General features: G+C 41.1%; 1 long non-coding RNA gene across 1 annotated transcript; it reads left to right on the top strand.

The window, feature by feature from the left end:
- The first annotated feature begins 1,013 nt into the window (after positions 1-1,013).
- On the top strand, positions 1,014-8,200 carry LOC134623278 (uncharacterized). Its single transcript, XR_010093289.1, has 3 exons — positions 1,014-1,254; positions 6,898-7,003; positions 7,463-8,200. It is a non-coding gene; the product is annotated as an uncharacterized LOC134623278 (long non-coding RNA).
- Positions 8,201-9,658: the final 1,458 nt, after the last annotated feature.

The following is a 9,658-nucleotide window of genomic DNA, read 5'->3' as shown; positions in this document are numbered from 1 at the left end:
AGAGTGAACTGGCAAAAGTAAGTACTGAATATTATGTCACTTATTTATGTGCGAATGTTTAAGAACAATAAAACATTACTGTTGGCCACATGTCGGCAAAGTTATGTGACATTAGTGATGTTTGTACTTTCAGCGTTAACTTGGTTTTAAAGCCTCTATTTCTATATATATATATATATATATATATATATATATATATATATATAGTCGACCTTAATCTTACAGAGAATGTGATGATTTCATGGATAATTAAAGTCAGTCATATATCCATAAACACAACAAGCTGAAAGTCAGTGATGCTGCTCGGTTTGCAGTCCTGAATATCACGGCACAAGCAGGATTCACTGCACTGTTAATGTTAGCTATGTTATATTACTGCCTCTGTTCGGTGGTGTCGAGCCAAACGGACTTTAACGTGTGTTTGAACGAGCTAATGGTTCACTAGTTAAGCTGAAAGAAAGATGCTTTAATAACAGGAGTCACACATGTGTCCACTGTACCATCTGGGAACTCTTCTTGTTTAGCACTCGTAATAACACAAACACTAAATCCTCCTGTTGTGCTGTTTTGTAGCAGTGTATACACCTGAGACTGTCACCTGTCTGTCTGTCCTGCACTCTCTCTCTGTTTCTTTCTCTCTGATTGTGGAATAAAAGTATGAACATGTATTTATAAGTTACACTTGTGTTTGAATCCTGCAGCTTATCACACATTTGATTTCCACGTGTGACAACTGCAAGTGTCCAGAGTGAGGACAGACTGAGGGACCCACTGCTGCACATCATCTGTGAGGCTTTGCACCCCTGATGATCCACCAGGACAAACTCAGCAGTGTGTGAGGTACTTATAGTACGCACCGTCCGTAGTACGCGTAGTGTGCGTACTTCAAGCGTGCATACCCTGAATTGGGACACAACCAGTGTCCTTCGCCCTGCCAGGCTAAGTAAACAGTCTAACTCCGGAACAGTAGGAGGCGGTAATGCCCCTTTACGTTGGTTGTCAACCGCCGTTAAACACAAAGAAGAAGAAGAAGAAGCGCTGCATTTTTCATGAAACGGGAGTAAAGTAGTGAACTTACAGGAACATATAACACCACCAACGTTTGGATCGATATCTGCATCGATCTGCACACCCTTCTCTCCTGGATTGTAGCTGAGATCAGCGTGAACCACGTGGGTCTCTGCTCCCTGATCTGTTTGGAAAGACTTCCAGCTTCATCGCGGAGTTTCTCTCGGTTTGTGGGCTCATCTAAAGGTAAGCACCGAGCTAACTTTAATGTGGGTTCAGTTTATGTTGAGTTTATCTCTGTTGAGAATAACAGATTGCTTGGTATACACTGGAGTTAGACAGACTGTAGAGTTTGTGATTGCTTGCAACATTATGAAATGGCGGTTGCTAGGGGATAAGAATACATACAGAAAAATAGTCTTTGAATATGAACAAAGGGTACAAGGCAGGAGAACAGCCAACCCCCACCCCCACGACAGGAAGCCACAGGTACAAGCCTGGGGGAGGGCAACCTCAGGGTGAATAATAGAGAGTGAGTAGTGGAAGCCTACTGAGCAGGGGTGCCAAAGGGCTACCCCCGCCGCCCGTCCCCCCTTACGCTATAAAGGTGTGTGTGAGGAATGCTCCTCAAACACTTCAGAATAGGACTTCATAGGATGATCTCCAGATGCATCTGTATTTTATTTACTCCCAGCCAGGGGCGATTCTAGGATCAGAGCTTTGGGGGTGCTGTCAGTCCCTGCATCCTTAAATGTTGTTGCTGCAAAAGAAGAATGGATTGGAATAAAAAAAAACATATCCTAACCTTAATTACTGGGGGAGAATAATGAATGATGCTCATAGTGAGTAAAAAGTAAACTCAGTGCATTTTCTGGACAGAGATTCACTTTTAATGCGTAAAATATATAATACAGAAACATTAAAAAACACTCCCAAAACAGAAAAGATTATTACAAAATATTAATAAAAACGATAAAAATGGAGGCAACTTTGCCTGTGGTAGAATCTATACAATGTATGAAAAAATCTTTACTGCAGATACTAATTTTACTAATTTAATAATAATAATTTTGTGTTGTAAGATTTATGAGTTTCATGCTTTCATAGTGGTACTTGGGAGAGCTTGACATTTTTCTCAGGTGGTACACACTGTAAAAAGTTTGAGAAACACTGATAAGTGTATGTGTGCTTTTGGAAAACATTTAAAGCTGCTGTACAGAATCTTTGAAACAAGCTTAAAACATTTTTAGAATATAAACAGAGCGCTCTGCTTCTCTTTACAGCTCCTCACTCCACCAGGGCTCCGTTCGGCACTTTCTGATAGTGTGCAAATGTGATGTACGTACTGCGGCAGTCATACAGACAACTAGATGGTCCAAAAGTTGGCCTACCTATTACTGGCTGAGGTTTTAATAGAGTTGTGGCTGAACCACATAAAATATATCATTAATTTTAAAATCCCCAATCAATGATAATGTTATGTTGGAATGTTGTTAAAGGGGGTCAAAAATGTTTCAACCCAGTTTGTTTTGCAGATTCTGTATAGCAGCTGTAATATAGGGAGAACACAACTTCCAGATTGTATGAGTAAAATCAGGTTTTGTCTCTTTGTCAGTTTAACAGTTTCTGTTTTGCCTCTCAGTTGTCTGTTTTCTTACCTGGTTCTTCCTGACCTTGTACTTTCTCCTCACGTTCCCCTCTTTCCTCTCTCCCATTTTACACTGACAATCATACACAAATAGATTGTATTCAATTAGATTAAAATTTACATTAATATGAAAAAAATTCTATTAAGATCACTAACAAAAAGTCCTCTCTCAGTATCCATTGCAAACAGGACAGTGGTAACAACAGTAGGCTACGGACAATCTTAATTTTTAGATTTTAAATAGGCTATATAAATTTCAATGGGAGCAACAGGACGATTAGATGTGGCTGATTTTACTACCGAGTTGGATGAATTGTAGAGTAGCAAACATCATCAGAAAAGACGTTTTCAACACTGCAGGTTACCTGGGTGTGATGTTTTTCTGCTAAAAAGAAACATGGTCTGAGTCCTACCTAACTATATAAAGAGTAACTGAAGGTTAAATGCAGCTAACATGTCCTGTTTTAAGCCAGACACTCAACCTCCGCTCCGCTGCGTCTCAGCCGCCATCGCTCTGGCTGAAGCACCCCCAAAAATGGGCCAATATCGCCCCTGCTCCCAGCGCAAATGAAGACGTCTGATTTTGGAAGTAAAAGTCTCCGCCTGATTGCTACCATCAAAAAGAATCGTACTTCAACAGCTCCTGGATGAGGTCTTCTGCTGCTCTCCTCGGTATCTGTTCACAGTTTATTGTGAAGAGGTTGAGAGAAGAGTGAGGCTGCGTCCACACTAGCCCGGATAGATTGGAAAACGGCGTTCTCTTCTGAAAACATTCCATGTCCACACTAGCATTTTCAGCCGTTTTCACAGCGTTGCGCGTCCACATTGGAACGGCCGAAAACGCTTACGTGTCAGTACTGCGCATGCGTGAAACGCAAGAAGATTCGACCTGCCTCATTTTGGTCTGCTGCTTATTTACTTTCTGGTGTTCTGACAAACCATCGTACTTTGGCAAAACGTCCTACCGACAGTAGTTTATGCAGATTTCTGCTGTCACAGAGTAATTCCAGCACAAATTTAAGTAGGTATGACACTTTGCCACTTAACTTTGCCCATCAGAGTATGCTTGTAGCTCATATTCGAAAAGCCAGGACAGTTTGCCACTTAATTTTACCCATTAAAGTATGCTTGTAGGTAACATTCACAAAGGTATCATGGTTTGGCACTTAATTTTCTAGTGCCAAACCAGTATGTTTCTAGCTGTTATTGACAAAGGTAGGATGGTTTGACCCTGTGAAGACTCACTTAGACCTGCTGGCACCAGGAAGTCCAGCAGTTCACTTAAACAAAAGGCATTTCTACTTAAACAAATATAGGTGTGTTTGGTATACCATATATCAGAAAGAGAAGACTCAACCTCTGTCATGACCCTAGGAGGTGTGTGATTAGCGATGGGTATCGAAAACCGGTTCTTGTTAAGAACCGGTGCCCACTGTTTCAATTCCTTGGAATTGTTTGCCATTTTTGCAAACGATTCCCTTATCGATTCCAGTCGCCCCGAATGACGTCACCACGTTGCGGAGCGTCATTTGCCTGGCAAGAAAAATGGTGGCTCAAATGCTCAAAAGTTTGGTTATACTTTACGAGAACGGATGACAACAGGGAAACTTGCAATACTTGCAAAGTAGATATTTCATTTAAAGGAGGAAACACTACGAATATGCAAAGCATTAGCTCACAAAACATGAGATAACCTTAAATGAATGTCGTGTTTTTAATTCCGCTCCGGACTCGTGAATCTCCACCCAGCAGCAGCTGTAACGTTTGTACGTCCTCTCCCGTTAATGCGGCAGGTAAATAATCAACTAACAGTGCATATTATGTTAGCGCGATCTGCTTTATTACAAAACCTGCCATTACTGTGCGCTGCATTTAGGTGACCGTGATGAGAGAGACAGACAGAGTCTGGCTGGCACTCGCTGGCAGTTGTCGCTGCAGTCTGCCGGTAGCGTCTCCTTTCAGGCCGGGATAGACGAATGTCACCGAGCAGTGACTAAGTTTGTGGTAAAAGCCTTGCACCCATTTGCCACAGCAGTTGAAAATCCTCCCGCGTCAAAAACATAAATACGTAACGGCGGTACATGTATTCCGTTACTCCCCAACACTGGTAATAGCTATGTTTCTTAAAATGTAAACCACAATTATTAACAAAATATAAAGCTGAGTTTGGCTGGACCATAAGTCTGTTGTTGCTGTGAAATGTTGTACTGCTTATATATCTGTCTCCACCCTTGCCCGACAGAGCAGGTTGTGCAACATTTGAAAAATAGTTGCAGGACGGCACTGTGTAGCGTTTGTCTAGGGCAGGCATGTCCAAAGTCCGGCCCGCGGTCCAGTTTTAATTGGCCCGCAAGTAATTTTATAAATAGAATAGAAAATGGCCCGCACTTCAACTTTTGCTTAAGTTTATTGCACTTCTTAGTTTTAACACCAGGGGGAGCTGCTGTTGATCAAGGCAGTTGCTCCACCAAAAAGGACAATCACAGAAGAAATTTACCCCAAGTTACTAAATATGGCAGAACCAAAGAAGCCAAAGGTAGAAAGTGAGTGCAGAAAATTTCAGACACGGTGGGAGAGTGAATATTTCTTCAAAGAATTCAAGGGGAAGTGTGTCTGTTTGATCTGCACTGAAACTGTGGCAGTAATGAAAGAGTATAATGTACAACGTCATTATGAAACCAAACATCAGGCATATGCATTCTACACTGGTGCTGAGCGAGAGCAGAAATTAAAGCAAAGGGTAGCTATCCTGCGGGGTCAGCAACAGTATTTTTTTCGTGCTCAAATTGTCCAAGAAAAGGCAACAATAGCAGCTATGAGGTTGCCCAACTCATCGCAGGACATGACAAGCCTTTTTCAGATGGAGACCTCATAAAACACGGCCTCGTTAAAGTCATCGAAATAATGTGCCCGAAAAAAGTGCAGGACTTCAACAACGTCAGCATGTCCAGAAATCCAGTTGTGCCACGCACTGAAGACTCGTCAGCCAACATTAAACTGCAACTGTCTGATAAAGCTGTGCTTTTGATTTTTACTCCATCGCATGCGATCCGAGCACCGTTGCCACAGACACCGCACAGCTGCTAATTTTTTGCGGGGAGTGGATGAGAGCACGAGCACTTTAGGTGAGTAAAAATATATTCCACAGTACCCGTGTGTTAATATGCAGGTGCACATGCTTCAAATATTAATAATGCGCATCAATTCTGTCACTGCCCTCCTTTTGCGCACCACTTTCTTATATGCGTTTTTCTTGTTAACACACAGAGTACACACCGCTGTGCGCAGCGCACGCACAGGCAAAGTCAGCTGATCTCATCTGATGCAGATCTGCTCCTTGATCAAGTGACATTTGTCTGGATTTTTGGCACGAGTGGCGTACGATCAGCACCGCGGCTGGATGGCCCGATTTACATACCCAGCGCAGCTGATACTCACCAGAATAATTTACTAAAATTATATGCACTCATGTTATTAAGTCCAGTTCAGTCTGTTAATGTTGATAATCGTTTCAAACGAACATTAATAGATGTTATGCTAAGCCTAATAACTTAAATAACAAGCTTTAAATGTACCCGTCCCATTTTCCCCTTTATTGTTTTTTCTCTGTGCTGTAAATCTTCTAAGAAGAAATCTGAGGCTGCTGTTCTGAGAGTGAGCTACCAAAGTTTTTTCTTAATAAATCAATAAAGATCCATTTATGGAAAGCTGTTTTGTCTTTAATTATATTCAACAATATAACACATTTGACCACTTTTATGTGATTTTTAATACAGTAAAGTTAAGGTTATATACCTAATTTCTAGTAAGTGGCCCAGCCCCTCCGATATTTTTATGTATGTGGCCCTCAGCGAAAAAAGTTTGGACACCCCTGGTCTAGGGTGTTGATCATTTTCCTAAATCCCTCGTTTTGCACTGTGTTGATGGGAGCCATATCTTTAGCCAGGTGATATGTGATAGCCTCCGTAATTTCTTTGTGCCTGGGGGAGTTTGACGGGTATGGGGAAGCGCTGTATAAGGTTCCCGTTATTGATTTTTGGCTGGTTGAGCGGGACGGATTTTCTCCTGTCACTTTCTTGGCCTTCACAGCTTCGTCATATTGCACTTTATGGTGACGTTTAAGGTGGTTATACAAATTCGTAGTGTTAGCTTGCAGTGCTGCTACTATGTTTAGTCATGTTTATTTGCTCTGCTTCTTTTTGTCAGATATAAAATACATATATATACTTTTTGTGTCCCAGCTGAGTAACAGCAGGAGAAGAGTCTGGTGGTGCAGCAGAGCAACAATTTCAGCCATTTGGACTCAGCTCAGCCACTACAGAGGAAACAATGACTTCAACACAAAAGGTGAGAAAAACATCACAGTTACACTGTTATTGAAACTGTGTGTACAGCTGGTTGGTTTTTAAAAACCCATTAACAGCAGCTTTATCTCTATCCAATCTGGGCTCCTCCATATATACAGAATCTACATTCACAACCAAAAACCACAGACGTTACAAGAAAATGCAAAGATCATATTTTCTCTACACACATTGAAACAACAATATCATCAGTTGAACTCTGAATTTTTTCTGAAGTAAAAGAGTTTCTCTACTGAGATCAATATTTCTTCAATAATGTCATTTTCATTACAACTCTCATTGTAGCACATCATTGTAATGTGATACTATCACCAGAAGGTGGTGGTAACACACCTACAATGTGTTTTTGTTGACATGTTTGATTCCACCAATGGAGAGAGTTTCAGTTTGTTCCACAACTGCATTTCAATCACTTGCTCTGTTTGTATCTCTGTCACTGCAGGACCAACATGGAGCGAGAAGTCAGCGCTCTCAGGAGGCCGACAAACCTCACAGAAGAAAGGGAAAGAAAACCTTCAGCTGTGATGAGTGTGGGAAGGATTTTACCCAGGCTGGACACTTAAAAACTCACCAACTCATCCACAGTGGAGTTAAACCGTACAGCTGTGACTTGTGTGGAAAGTCTTTTAACCAGGCTGGATACTTAAAAACACACCGACTCATCCACAGTGGAGTTAAAGCTTACAGTTGTGAGTTGTGTGGAAAGTATTTTACCCAGGCTGGAAACTTAAAACACACCAACTCATCCACAGTGGAGTTAAACCTTACAGTTGTGACTTGTGTGGAAAGTCTTTTACCTGGCCTAGAGACTTAAAATCACACCAACTCATCCACAGTGGATTTAAACCGTACAGCTGTGAGTTGTGTGGAAAGTGTTTTACCCAGGCTGGAAACTTAAAATCACACCAACTCATCCACAGTGGAGTTAAACCTTACAGTTGTGACTTGTGTGGAAAGTCTTTTACCCGGGCTATAGACTTAAAATCACACCAACCTATCCACAGTGGATTTAAACTGTACAGCTGTGACTTGTGTGGTAAAAGTTTCAGCAACAAACACTACCGAAGTATTCACCTACGGATTCACACTGGAAATGATGTTTACTGCTGTGATCAGTGTGGGAAACTGTTTACAACAGATGCACAGTTACAACAACACATGTTTAGCCACACTGAGGAGAGACCTTGTAAGTGTAACCTGTGTGAGAAGACTTTTAAAACTCCACATCAGCTGAATAAACACCAACAGATCCACACCAGAAAGTAACTCTACAAGTGCAGTTACTGTGAGGATGCATTTAATTTTATTATCTTGTAATTGTAACCTGATTGTTTGGAACAAGTCTGATCAGTAAACTTATGGAGTTATACTGAATGAACTGTTTGGAAAAATGAAGAGTCATTTTCTCTCAGTAAGTGAGTGTTGTAATGTAAACAGTAAAATGTAATTGGACGTTGGCAGAGATGCTCTTTATTTCAGGCGACGTTCAGGATAAAAACGTTGAAGGAATTCCCTGACTTACACTGTCTTTTTTTAGAAGTACAGGAAAGCACATGGATCCAGTTCTCAACCCTGTCGTCACTGTGGTGGTGGGAAAGAGTTTCTCTGTGACCTTTGTGGAAAAACTTTCAATCATCAACGGGACCAAAAAACCACATCAACGCTGGAGACAAAATGAACTACTGCAAAGAATGTGGGAGAGGCTTCCACACACCAAGTACATTAAAAATACATGAACTCTTCCACAGTGGGGTCAAAAAGCACATCTGTGGCCAGTGTGGGTCATCCTTCACCACTGCACATGAGCTTAAAGAACAAGAATAAGCAAATCCACACAGGAGAGACACCATACAAGTGCAGACACTGTGACAAAAGCTTCTCACATTTAGGACATCATAACAAAATGAACATACACACATGGAAGTGAACTTCAGCTGTGACCAGTGTGACAAGAGCTTCAGGAATCTCAGTTCATACTCCGAACACAAACGATTCCACACTGTAAATAAACTGTTTCACTGTTACCAATGTGCAAAAACATTCACTTCATTATCTGCTCTGTGCAAACATCAGCCTGATCATGCAGGACTGAAATCACTGGATCACAATGAATCTGAAGAGAGAGAAAGATCCTCTTCTGGTTTCAGGGTCAGACTTAAAAACCTTGAGATCAGGCTCCACAGAGTTCAGATGGAATCTCCTGTAAAGAGTGTCAGCTGATGTCACACTTGGATCTGATGAGGTAGCTCTGATTTCTGGACCTGCAGTGAATAATCCTGAATGTTACATTTAGGAAGCTGCATGTATAGATATGTATATCAAGTTTATGTTTTTTCCTTTGAGGGATTTTAATTCTCTAAAATGTTATCCCTGTTACATATTTTTATATATTACTTTGTTTCCTTAGGACACAGTAGTTGTATTCATGTTATGTGTTACCTAAGTTAAATTTCAATCCTTCATTCATATTTAATCTTTTGCTGTGGTAATCCCTTCTCTTAAATCCTTTTCTCCCAAAACTGCAAATATTTTCACAGCAAATCTGTCCACCAGCTTTGAAACAACACCTGCTGTGACTTTATGTCCAGAAAAAACAACCTCAAGCTAAACTGGTTTTGGGCTGTGCTTCCATATAATA

Source organism: Pelmatolapia mariae, unplaced genomic scaffold, assembly GCF_036321145.2.
Source record: "Pelmatolapia mariae isolate MD_Pm_ZW unplaced genomic scaffold, Pm_UMD_F_2 NODE_ptg000515l+_length_20636_cov_1, whole genome shotgun sequence".
NCBI lineage: Eukaryota > Metazoa > Chordata > Actinopteri > Cichliformes > Cichlidae > Pelmatolapia > Pelmatolapia mariae.
The sequence above is the reverse complement of the archived record's forward strand: the minus strand, read 5'-3'. Positions and strand labels throughout refer to the sequence as shown.